This window comes from Lycium ferocissimum, chromosome 4 (assembly GCF_029784015.1).
Source record: "Lycium ferocissimum isolate CSIRO_LF1 chromosome 4, AGI_CSIRO_Lferr_CH_V1, whole genome shotgun sequence".
Taxonomy (NCBI): domain Eukaryota; kingdom Viridiplantae; phylum Streptophyta; class Magnoliopsida; order Solanales; family Solanaceae; genus Lycium; species Lycium ferocissimum.
The window spans coordinates 61,112,628-61,126,768 of NC_081345.1; positions in this window are offsets into that span (position 1 = coordinate 61,112,628).

Here is a 14,141-nt window from a genome sequence, read left to right on the forward strand (position 1 = left end):
TCCTATGCATGCATTCTCCGTTCCTTCTACACAACAATATAGAAAACTAACCGGAGTCTATCGAAAGGAAACCATAACCTACCTCATGGCCGAGGGGGTGCCACGAACATCAGATGACACCTCAATTAATCACCACCACGTAATCCATATGAAAAGCTCGAAAATGACCATGAGATCGAAGAGCAGAATTCACCATTATGGTCCCTTTTAAGGACATCAAAATTATTAATTGTTACACCTCTCATTTTTCATTGTAAGAAAAACTTATCGCTCACTAGTTGAGTATGCCTAGAAATGGAGATTTGTACCTGAGTATTGAGATGCTAAGTATTTTACCTCGTGTATGGAGGTACTAGCAGGTATTCCAGGCATATTACATGATTAGAAGTCGAATGAATTGAACCGACGTAGACTGAACAGATTCGGGGAAGTTTGCAGACACCAGACATTATCGACGGACCGTCGATCATGTCGACGGACTGTCAACATGCACCGTCGCAATGTTCTGAAAATTCTGATCTGCAGAAGCAAGTCGACGGAACAAGTAGAAGGACTGTCGACACGCCGACGGTGACCGTCGACCCGACCGTCGAACCGCCAATTTGGAATCTTCATTAAATGCCTATAAATACACGACCCTAGTCCACAATTTTTAGATTTCACTTTTCTCTCAGTCTTGAAAACTCTATAATATTCTCCATGTCATATTATCACAAATCCAAGAGGGATTAAAGAATAATAATCATAAATTAGTAGAATCAAGGGTGTGGATGCCCACTAGGGTTTGTGGAAGCCAAGATTTCCTTTGAAATTGAAGTTGGAGTTTCTTCAAGTGAAGAATCTTCATTCACAGTTTATTCCTACATCATCAAAGGTATGTTTTATATTCAAATGTTTTATATTCAATTCATGTTATTAAGAGTATTGAGAGGTTAAAAGACTTAGATTATGGAAGGGAGGAGAATATGGAGTGCAAATATGAAAATAGTAATATTCTTGAATTATGACTTGACTTGAATTATAGTTCTTGACATATTGTGAGTATGATCTTGTATAAATGATATAAATCATGTTAAATAAGAATTATATGAGGATCAATGTGGTGTTGTATTGTAGCTATGGTTATGGATGACTTTTAAATAGAATTGTGGGAATTGAATGATGTATAGCTCGGTGAAGAACATTGATTACAATATTGTGGCTGTTGTTGTTGATGTTTGGGAGTTGTTATATTACATGGAGAAAGTTGTATAAATAAAGTAAATGCTGCCCAATTTTCATTAGCTTTTAGTCTCTTTAGCTTAAGCTTAAGTATATTGTCGATTATCTAAACTTAGTATGAATTCTCTTGAATGTAGAATCGCCAGCTTCGAAGGAAACCATTTAGTTGATAGAGTTAAGGAGACGAAAAGGTATGTGAGGCTATTACCCTTCTTTCAAAGGCATGACTCTTACATTGTGAATTCTTCTTCCTGTATTTCCCATGACCTTCTTATATCTCTAAAGATAAAAGTTAAAGACCCTTAAAAGCTTCTTATGGGATATGTTCTATGATAGTGACGATAATAATGATGCGTTCATGAGTTTAAGAATCCTATGTTTATGATTCATTAATGTATAATCCTTGTTGTTGCCTCACCTCATGATACTAGTTCTTTCAAATCGAGGCAAAGCAATGATGGTGTTCCATAGTGTAATCGAAGGTTCCCGATCTTATGTCACTCCGATAGAGTACAACTTTTATTTGAGCTCTTATGCATGCTTCATGATAAGTACATGTACTTGATTACACCGTGCCTAGATGACCGGACATGACACCGCTAGGGTGGGCGGCATATGAATACACCGTGCCTAGATGGCCGGGCATGACACCGGTAGGGCGGGCGGCATATGATAACACCGTGCCTAGTTGGCCGGACATGACACCACTAGTGGGTGGCGTGATATGATTACCCGGGACGCGGGAGGCCCGGACGCGAGTTAATGATGTTATTGACTCGGACAGCTTATGTATGTGTGTGATATATTATAAAGGTGTGCAAGCATGCATGATTCTCGCCCTCGAGCGGTTGCGTCTTATCTTTTCTTCTCATGCATTTTATATTTCCCTTATTATGTTACCATGTATGCCTTACATACTCGGAGACATTGTTCTTACCGACGTCCTTTTCTTTTTGGACGCCGTGTGTTCATGCTGTGCAGACATAGAGGACGTTCCCGGTCCCAAGAGCAGGATCAGCTCGCTGTGGAGCACTTCCCTACTCCGGAGGTGCAGTTTCTGATATATTCTTTTGTGCATATATTCGGGCATGAATGGGTCCTGTCCCGTCCTTATGTTCAGTACTATAGCTAGAGGCTCGTAGATATATATGTGTGGGTAGTAGATGTCTTATGATCACCTAGTGTATATTGTTAGATATCCTTTTACAGCCGTGAGGGCTTATGTATACGTATATGTATTAATTGGGTAATTACATGTGTACAGATTGAGTACGATGGTTAGCATGATGAGTGGTGCTGGGTAGTCTTCTCCGTGTACCCGTTACGGCCCATAGTCGGATCATAACAAAAGTGATATCAGAGCAATTCTGTCCTAGGGTGTGTCTACATGCCGTGTCTAGTAGAGTCTTGTTTATGGGTGTGAAGCGCGCCACACTTATAAACACGAAGATGCGGGGCATTTAGGAAAATGACCGTTCTTCTTTTTCATAGATCGTGCGATAGGGCTATGTTATCAGATTTTCTTTCTCCAATTGTGCGTTATGATTTCAGCGATGCCGGTAAAGAGAAAAGTAACAGCCGCCCAGAAGGGCAAGACTGCGGTAGAAACACGGGTTGAACAGGACCCGCTGGTATATGTCGAGGAGGGTGAGTCCCATAATAAGGCTCCATCTCACACCTCTCACACTTAGCCTGTTTTGGAGGAGCATGAAGGGGCTTCAACTCCAGCTCCAGTGCCTCTATCCCTCCACCGGGTGCTTCGGGTCAGCAGATGACCGAGGCCGTTCAGTTGTTGACACAACTAGTTGCTGCCCAGGCTCAGAGGCAGAGTGCAGGTCCCGGTGATAGAGCCACTAGTGCAAGGGCCCGTGATTTTATGAGTTTAAATCCTCCAGAATTTTTCGGGTCGAAGTCGGATGAAGACCCGCAAGGTTTTATAGATGAGATATTGAGAACGTTGAGGATTATCCATGCATCGGATACCGAGTCGGTGGAGCTGGCATCTTATAGGTTGCGGGATGTGGCGGTTCTATGGTATAACAATTGAATTTCTTCGAGAGGGGAAAATGTGGCTCCCCCGGTTTGGCAAGAGTTTGTGAAAGCTTTTATTTGTCATTATTTTCCACCCGAGGTGCGTCGGGCCAGAGCTGCTAAATTTTTGAATCTTAAGCAAGAGAATATGAGTGCCCGGGAGTACAGCCTTCACATTAATTCATTGGCCCGGTATGCTCTGACTATGGTAGCCGATATGGGAGATAGAGTACATAGATTTGTGAGTGGCTTAGGGCCATATTTGTTCAAGGATTGTTTGACGGCTTCACTACAGGAGGGGATGGACATTTCCAGTATCCAGACCCATGCCAACTTAGAGGAGCAACAGCAGCCGCGCCGAGGTGAGCGTGATGTTAATAGATTGAATAGTAAGAGGTATAGATCCGTTGGTGCTAGTAGTGAGTATAGAGGGTGATCGAGGCAGTCATACTCTAGGTATTCAGGCCAGTCGGCGACTAGTGTACCTTCTCGATTTGCGGGCAGGAGATTTGACTGCCCCGTTTATTCAGGACAGGGTCAGAGCTTAAGAGTTTTGGGTTTCCAGTTTGGAGGTGATTATAGTCAGAGGAGACCACCGGTTCCACGATACAGCTAGTGTAGAAAGTTACATTCGGGTCTGTGTCGTCAGTGTTCAGATGCTTGCTATGCCTGTGGTCAAGTGGGGCACATGATGCGTGATTGCCCGTCAATGGGTGGTAGAGTTGGGGCTTAGCCCACAGGATCCGCAGCTGGTTCTTCCTCGTCTGTGCGCCCGCAGTGCAGGAAGACTACCCGTACTCCGGCGGGCCGCGGAGGGGGGCAAGGGGGAGCATCCAGTTCAGGTGGCACCCAGGCCCGTATTTATGCTTTAGCCGGACATCAGGATCTTGAGTCCTCCCCGAATATGGTTACAGGTATACTATCCATATTCTCTTATGACGTTTATGCATTGATTGATACGGGTTCTACGCTGTCTTATATTACTCCTTATATTGCTGGCCGCATTGGGGTAAAATCCGAGCCAATTAAAGCTTTCGAGGTATCTACTCTGGTTGGTGATCCAGTAACAGCTAGACAAGTGTATAAAAATTATGTGATTGTGGTATGTGACCGTCAGACTAGAGTTGATTTAGTTGAGCTGGAAATGTTAGATTTCGATGTTATTATGGGCATGGATTAGTTAGCCTCTTGTTATGCTAATGTGGATTGTAGAACGAAGATAGTTCTGTTCCAATTTCCAGGAGAACCAGTGCTTGAATAGAAGTGTAACACAACATCTCCAAGAGGTAGGTTTATTTCCTATCTCAAAGCGGGGAAGATGATCGCCAAAGGCTACATATATCATTTAGTCCGAGTGCATGACACCGAAGCAAAGTCGCCGACTCTTCAATCCGTCCCGGTAGTAAATGAGTTTCTGGACGTATTCCCAGATGAACTTCCAGGCCTTCCACCGGAAAGAGAAATTGACTTTACTATCGATGTGTTGCCAGATACCGAAACTATATCTATACCTCCTTACACAATGGCTCATGCAGAATTGAAAGAGCTGAAGGCACAACCGAAGGATTTGCGCGAGAAGGGATTTATTAGGCCTAGTTCATCCCCATGGGGAGCACCTGTCTTATTTGTAAGGAACAAAGATGGTTCCCTATGAATGTGTATTGACCATATAAGTAGTTGACCAAGGTGACGATTAAGAACAAATATCCACTTTCGAGAATTGATGATTTGTTTAATCAATTGCAAGGTGCCAAGTGGTTTTCAAAGATTGATCTAAGATCGGGGTATCATCAAGTGAGAATTAGAGAAGAAGATGTTCCGAAAACGGCTTTCAGAACTAGATATGGCCATTATGAATTTCGGGTGATGTTGTTTGGGTTAACTAATGCCCCAGCGGTGTTCATGAATTTGATGAATAATGTATTCAGGCCTTTTCTAGATCTATTTGTAATCGTATTTATAGATGATATTCTAGTATATTCTCGGTCGGAAGAAGAGCATGCGGATCATCTATGTACTGTCCTTGGAATTTTTCGGACTCGTGAACTATATGCCAAATTTTCAAAATGTGATTTCTGGCTGAATTCTATGACCTTTTTGGGCCATATTATCTCAGCTGACGGTATTCGAGTTGATACTTAAAAAATTGAGGCTGTGAAGACTTGGTCACGGCCTACAACGCCTACAGAGGTCTGTAGCTTCTTGCGCTTGGCAGGTTATTATGGAAGATTTGTGGAAGGATTCTCTTCTATTTCCACACCATTGATGAAGCTAACTCAGAAATCAGCAAAATTTCAATGGACCGATGCTTGTGAGCGCAACTTCCAGGAATTGAAAGATAGATTGACTTCGGCCCCGGGCCTCGGCACTAATGCAAGTGGTCAAGGCTATGTTGTTTATCAGGAGCCTCCCGGTGTTAGGTTAGGCTGTGTATTGATGCAGCATGGTAGAGTTATTGCCTATGCCTAAGGGCAACATGGAAATATGAGAAGAATTACTCGACCCATGATCTCGAATTGGCTGCGGTTATTCATGCGCTAAAAATATGGAGACATTACTTGTATGGTGTACATGTTGATATTTATACAAATCACATGAGCCTCCATTATAATTTCTAGCAGAAGGAGTTAAATCTACGACAGAGGCGGTGGTTAGAACTATTAAAAGATTATGATGTGAGTATTTTATATCATCCTGGAATGGCGAATGTAGTAGCTGATGCCCTTAGCCGCAAATCAATGGGAAGTCTATGTGAGGTTCCTCCGGAGAAGAAAGAATTAATCCATGAACTGCACCAGCTAGCTAGCATCGGAGTTCTTCTAATTGATTCAGGCGATGCAGGAATTGGTATTCACTACCCAATTGTCTCATCCTTAGACATGGAGGTGCGGGAGCGCCAATATGAAGATCCCTAGTTGAGTCACTATAGGGATACATTTCCAGAGAAAGAGAAGTCACCATTTGAAGTTTATGCAAATGGAGTTCTTAGGCACCGAGACCGGCTATGCGTTCCAGATGTTGCGGGACTACGTCATCGGATTCTAGAAAAAGCTCATTACTCATGGTATTCCACTCACCCAGGAGCGACAAAGATGTATCACGATCTTAAGCTAATATATTGGTGGGATGGAATGAAGAAGGACATAGCAAAATTGGTAGCTCAATGTCCAACTTGCCAGCAAGTGAAGATTGAACATCAGAAGCCAGGAGGATTATTGCAATTGATGAAAATTCCAACTTGGAAATGGGAAGTGATTAACATAGATTTCATTGTAGGTTTGCCTCGTTCCCGACGTAAGTATGACTCTGTATGGGTGATTCTTTGTGGACTACAAAAATCAGCCCGTTTTCTTCCGGTCAAAACCACATATTCGTGAGAAGATTATGCAAGGTTGTATCTTAAGGAGATAGTGCGACTTCATGGTGTCCCGGTATCTATTATCACAGATAAGGGAGCACAATTTACTGCTAAATTCTAGAAATCTTTCCAAGAAGGTTTGGGTACTCAAGTGAGATTTAGTACGACATTTCACCCACAAACTGACAGACAAGCTGAACGCACTATTCAGACCTTGGAAGACATGTTGTGGGCATGTATGCTAGACTTCGAAGGAAATTGAGATGAACATTTGCCACTTATTGAATTTACCTACAACAACAGTTATCACTCAAGCATCCAGATGGCTCCATATGAAGCTCTATATGGAAGGAAGTGTAGGTAGCCAATTGGATTGTTTGAAGTCGGGGAAACACACTTAATAGGTCCAGAATTGATTCAACAAGCGGTGGAAAAGATCAAGGTTATCTGAGATCGATTGTTGACAGCCCAAAGTCACCAGAAATCTTATGCGGACAACCGTCGACAAGACTTAGAATTTCAAGTTGATGATTGGGTATTCCTGAAGGTATCATCGATGAAGGGCGTGATGAGATTTGGCAAGAGGGGAAAATTGATTCCTCGATATGTCGGACCTTATAAGATTATACGCAAGGTGGGCCATGTGGCTTATGAATTAGATTTACCTCTAGAGCTTGAATCTGTCCATCCAGTTTTTCATGTGTCAATGCTCCACAAATGTGTTGGAGATCCAACTAGAATCGTGCCAGTGAAGGATATTCAAATTACAGAGAAGTTGGCTTATGAAGAGATGCCCATTTCCATACTAGATAGGCAAGTACGGAAGCTTAGGAATAAAGATGTAGCTTCGGTTAAAGTCTTATGAAGAAACAACAACCGGGAAGAAATAACTTGGGAAGCGGAAGAAAACATGAAGTCCAAGTACCCTCAATTGTTTCCACCCCCGGAAGAAATTCAAGATGAGACGCCATTATCATAAGGTATGTTTATTTTCTTTTTAATGCTTTTGGTCGTGTGTGGCTATATTTTTCTTGCCATAGTGTTGTAGCCCTGTGAGGCGATGTTATTGTGGGTTGTTGTGACAAAATGGTAATACCATATTACAGGGGAAACTTTGGGGGAATTTCTGTAGAATTCCCGAGAACTTAACATTCAGGGACGAATGTTCTTAGGAGGGAGGGAGAATGTTACACCTCTCATTTTCATTGTAAGAAAAACTTACGGCTCCCTAGTTGAGTATGCCTAGAAATGGAGATTTGTACCCGAATATTGAGATGCTAAGCATTTTACCCCGTGTATGGAGGTAGTAGCAGGTATTCTAGGTATGTTACTGGATTAGAAGTCGAACGAACTGAACCGACGCAGGTTGAACAGATTCGGGGAAGTCCATAGACACCGTGACATTATCGACGGACGTCGATCATGTCGACGGACCGTCAACATGCACCGTCGCAATGTTCGAAAAGGTCGCTGCGAGACGGACGACGAGATACATCGACGGACCGTCGACACGTCGACGGGCCATCGATCTCCGCCATCAATATGACTCTGCAACTTCTGATCTGTAAAAGCAGGTCGTCAGAACAAGTCAACGGACCATCGACACGTTGACGTGACCTTCGAACTGCCAATCTGGAATCTTCTAGCCCTAGCTATAAATACACGACCCTAGTCCACAATTTTCAGATTTCACTTTTCTCTCAGTCCTGAAAACTCTAGAATATTCTCCATGTCATATTATCACAAATCTAAGAGATTAAAGAATAATCATCATAAATTAGTAGAATCAAGGGTGTGGATGCCCACTAGGGTTTGTGGAAGCCAAGATTTCCTTTGAAATTGAAGTTGGAGTTTCTTCAAGTGAAGAATCTTCATTCAAAGTTTATTCCTACATCATCAAAGGTAAGTTTTATGTTCAATTCATGTTATTAAGAGTATTGAGAGGTTAAAAGACTTAGATTATGGAAGGGAGGAAAATATGGAGTGCAAATATGAAAATAGTAATATTCTTGAATTATGACTTGACTTGAATTATAGTTCTTGACATGTTGTGAGTATGATCTTGTATAAATGATATATATGATGTTAAAGAAGAATTATATGAGGATGAATGTGGTGTTGTATTGTAGTTATGGTTATGGATGATTTTTAAATAGAATTGTGGGAACTGAATGCTGTATAGCTCGGTGAAGAACATTGATTACAATATTGTGGCTGTTGTTGTTGATGTTTGGGAGTTGTTATATTATATGGAGAAAGTTGTAGAAACAAAGGAAATGCTACCCAATTTTCATTAGTTTTTAGTCGCTTTAGCTTAAGCTTAAGTATATTGTCGATTATCTAAACTTAGTACGAATTCTATTGAATGTTGAATCGCCAGCTTCGAAGGAAACCATTTAGTTGATAGAGTTAAGGAGACGAAAAGGTATGTGAGGCTATTCCCCTTCTTTCAAAGGCATGACTCTTACATTGTGAATTCTTCTCCCTATATTTCCCATGACCTTCTTATATCTCTAAAGATAAAAGTTAAAAACCCTTAAGAGCTTCTTATGGGATATGTTCTATGATAGTGACGATAATAATGATGACTTCATGATTTTAAGAATCCTATGTTTACGATTCATGGATGTATAATCCTTGTTGTTGCCTCACTTCATGATACTAGTTCTTTCAAAGCGAGGCATTGCAATGATGGTGTTCCATAGTGTAATAGGAGGTTCCTGATCTTACGTCACTCTGATAGAGTACAACTTTTATTTGAGCTCTTATGCATGCTTCATGATAAGTACATGTGCCTGATTACACCGTGCCTAGATGGCCGGGCATGACACCGCTAGGGCGGGCGGCATATGATAACACCGTGCCAAGTTAGCCAGACATGACACCACTAGTGGGTGGCGTGACATGATTACCCCAGACGGGGAGGCCCGGTCGCGGGTTAATGATGTTATTGACTCGGACACCTTATGTATGTGTGTGATATATTATAAAGGTAAAAAGCAAGCATGCATGATTCCGCCTCAAGAGGCAGGCAGTTGCTTATTATCTTTTCTTCTCATGCATTTTATATTTCCTTATTATGTTACCATGTATGCCTTACATACTCAGTACATTTTTCGTACTGACGTCCTTTTCTTTTGGACACTGTGTTCATGCCCACAAGTAGACAGGGGGACGGTCCCGGATCCTTAGAGCCGAGATCGGCTTGCACGGAGCACTTCCCTACTCCAGGTGCGATTTTGATATATTCTTTTGTGTATATATTCGAGCACGACGGGGTCCTGTCCCGTCCTTATGTTCAGTACTCCAGCTAGAGGCTCGTAGATACATATGTGTGGGTAGTAGATGTCTTATGATCACCCCAGTGTATATTGCTATATATCCTTTTACAATCGTGAGGGCTTATGTACACGTATATGTATTCTTTGGGTGATTACATGTGTACAGATTGAGTACGATGGTTAGCATGATGAGTGGTGCTCGGTAGTCTGCTCCGGGTACCCGTTGCGGCTCCTAGTCGGGTCGTGACATTAATGTAGATATTGAATTTTACCTTACCTAATAATTCACTATCACAACACTAGTTTATCAACAAACCTTTTTTAGGACTTTCATGACCCTACTCAAGTCACTAGTTTGGTCAAATTGCCATTTTAGGCTTATTTCAAGAAACCCATTTCCAAGATCTAAAATAGAGACCCATATGTATTTTAATGGGGATAGGTGAAGGATTAGGTTGGGAATCATGTTAGGATGATGAGCATACGAAAATATTCCGAGGACTTTTATATCAAGAAGGACAAGGGTTCATCATTTTGGAATTTAAGAGATTTGAGCTACCTATTTGTGATTCTAGACAAGGATCCTTAATGAGAATCAAACTTGGGAGAATGGATGGAAGAGGTTAGGGGGATAATCTTTCACAAGGAAATATTTTTTTTTCTCTAAATTTACTCCAAAGACGGTTGGACCCTCTAGGGTTTTGAGAAATGAAACCAATTCCTGAATTGTCACTTAAATAGGTGGAATCACTGCTCGTGACCGCTGGGGCAGTCTCGTCACCGCTTTTGCGTCGAAGATGATGCTGGGGAAGGCGAATGGGGTTCTCTGCCTTGCCGCTTTTGCGGCAGATAAGCCGCTACTGCGGTACCGCTGGGGCGACGTGTATGTCGCTGAAGCGGTCAAAGCTGGGCTCGAGTCCCCGACCTAATTCTTTACGTGCAACTTATACGATTTCCCGATCAAGTTACAGTTCCCCAGTCACAAGGGAAGGCTAAACTATGTCTTCAGGAGCCGGTGACACGAATATTTCAAAATTCACCGCAACGACGGAAAGGGTCATTATAATATTTTTGTAATATATGGAGTATATATGCTATATTGTATATCTTAAACGTTTGTTTGTAGGGTAAAAATTCTGGACCCCTTTCTTGTTCTTCAACTCCCTATTTATAACACAAATTATATAGGAATCCTAGGACAAACAATAAAGGACACCTGGCCTTCATTTTCACCCCAAAAATCCCCTCAAATTTGTACCTTATCTACATTTCAGAATAAAATCAGATAGGACAAATGAAATGCTAACTAATTGTACCCTAAATTCCAAATAAATTCCACAAAAATCGGATAAATATGAGGGTAGTACAAATGCCAGCGTGAATAACGCATATTGTGCAATGCTAATTGTACCAAATTTGTACCAAGAGGATAAAATCCTCAAATTCGTACCCAACCCCAACGAACCCTCATGGAAATTACCCTAGGCACCTATGTCATTGCGTGTGGTGCACAAGTTGGCAAAGGACTCGAGGTCCCACCTATGGCAACCACATGCATGGGTAACCCGAGTAACATCCATAAAAAATGGCATAATTGGTGTGATTGTATAAATAATTAAGCAAAATTAAACTTGGAATGGACAAGGACATGTGAAAGGGCATAAAAGCCCTCTCACTTTTAGCCAAAACAACCACAATTTGTCGTTTAACCCACTGCCATAGGCGGCAAAACCCAAGGTGCTAATGTCGCCTGATTTTAGAGAGAAGAGGGGTCGGGTAACAAATGAAATAAAGTGGGAGTGAAAGTTTGTTTTATCAAACTTCACCCCCTTGTTTTTAATAAAAATATACCTCATTTTTATTTAAATTATCAAAAGACCCCCTCCCTATCCAATTTGTAATATAAAACATATATTATAAATATATGTATTGCTTCAAATACTAAATATAATAATTATTCGGACTAAATAAAAATTATAACTCGTAAAGTTAAAATGCGAGCTTTAAAACGAGCCCAATATCGACATAGTTCTGCGCAATAATTAAAATATGAAAAAATGCGGTGAAAAATGAGCGGTAATTTATACGTCATTTTAATTAAAAAAATTTCCGAATTAGACGGAGCGAGATGAAAGTAAATAACTCGTATATCTCGTAGTTGTCAGTTTTTTTTCTTTTTAGGAAATAATAATTAACCGTCGTTTTGAAATTTTCGCGGGATTTTGAAATTTTAATCTTTAAAGGGTGTATTCTTACTCCGTCTTTGACTCGAGAAACTTGAAAACTAAAATACGCATCTTATGAGGTGAAAATTAGGTGTCAACAACTCCCCCTTCGGAGTTCGATGATGGCAAGGCCATCCTTGAGCAAGGAATTTCGACAAACCTAATTTTTACCGAATAATAAAAATTACGGCTTTCTTTTTGCGCAGAATTTTGAAAGTATGGCCGGACCCTGGTCTCTGGGCTTTCTACATATCTCGGGTTACATGAGATTTCTAGACGTTTGTATTTCTGACTCTAAGAGGACTAACATATAAGGAATTTTTTAAATTATCTCGAGATGTCCTGAGATAATCATAGGAATACGGCCGATCCTCGAAACTTGAGTAGCCTACATATCCCTGGCTTTGGGAATCAGGCCAATTGTAGTTCGACTCAATAACCCGAAAGGAATATCCCCTTATGTGGGAATCCCTTTGACTATTTTCGGTAAAAATCCGACCGGAAACGGTTTTTGAAGGATTTTTAGAGTTTGGTTGCTTGAAGTGATGTTTCAATCCTGGTGTAGAAAGCTTGACTCTCATACACAGTTTTTGATCGGTTGCCCAAGAAGAGTTCCACGTTTGCTCCGCATGTCTTGAGTCTGGCTCTTTTGCTCCCATCTTGGTAGCTTTTAGCCTACTCCAAATGCTTAGTCCTGCGTGTTAGTGATTTGAAATTTTTATCTTTATCGTAAATGTCATTCCTGTGCGGCATTCTTCCCCTTTGTTTTAGGGGTTAACTTTGTCAGTTTTCATAAATCTTCAGCAAATTTTTATATGGATTAAAGTGATTCCATTGAGTACCCCAATGATTGTGATGTTGCTAGATATAAATAAATACCATTTTGACCTCATGAAAATGATGATTATATTGGATTATATACTACAAAAGAAATTATTGATATAGATTTGTTTATCCTAACAAATATTATCAAGGTTTTGTTGGTTATGTAAAATGCAGGGCATTTATTTTTATTATTACATGAAGTTTGTTCTTCGAGCAAGTTACCGATTTGCATGTGAGGATACTGGCACATTATGACGTTCTATATGGTAATCAATTATTGATACTTATTCCTGTCTTGCCAAGGTGATAGCTACTTACAAAGCAAGTCAAGAATGCGTGTCACATTTGAGATCACTAATTCAACACATTTTGCAACAATATGATGTTTATTTGGAAATGAAGATCCAACAATATTGTACGAAGCTTGCATAGCTCAATTGAAAGAAGGATATATCAAAGGAGACAAAGCATAAAACATTTCGCCAAAGTTTTTATTCCAGACATGATCTACAACAGAACAGTGAAATAGATATTCAACAAATACTCTCGATTGATGATTTCAGGTATCTGTTCACCAAAACATTACCAACCTCGATATTTGAGAAGTTTGTATACAGGATTGGGATGCATCGTCTCCAAGAATTAAGTGATATTTTAATCAGGGGGAGTATAGTACGCACTCTACTCTTTTTCCCTTAGCTGAGGTTTTGTCCCACTGGGTTTTCCTGGCAAGGTTTTTAATGAGGCAGCTAGCAATGCGTATTACGAGATATGTGTACTCTTTTTCCTTCACTAGAATTTTTTCCCACAGGGTTTTTTCTAGTAAGGTTTTAACGAGGCGCATTATCTATTAAGACATGGACATCCAAGGGGTAGTGTTATGAAATAATAAGTGTGGATGTCCACCACTCTCGAAATAAATTCCCACCTCCTCCATGATCTCAAAGGTTTAATGTAATGTCTCCTACTTCACCCATGATCTTCCCCACATTCTCATATGTTGAATGTCATACTTATAGCTACCCTTTTATATGCCTCTATACAACACTATAAATAGAGGCATATGAATTCATATTGTACACACTTGAACATACTTGGATAAATAAGAAAGCTCTCATCTCTTGTCTCTTTTGTCTCTCTTTATTGTTCTTGCTTCATCTTTTGATATATTGTACTAACTCTTTTAGAATGATTTTACAA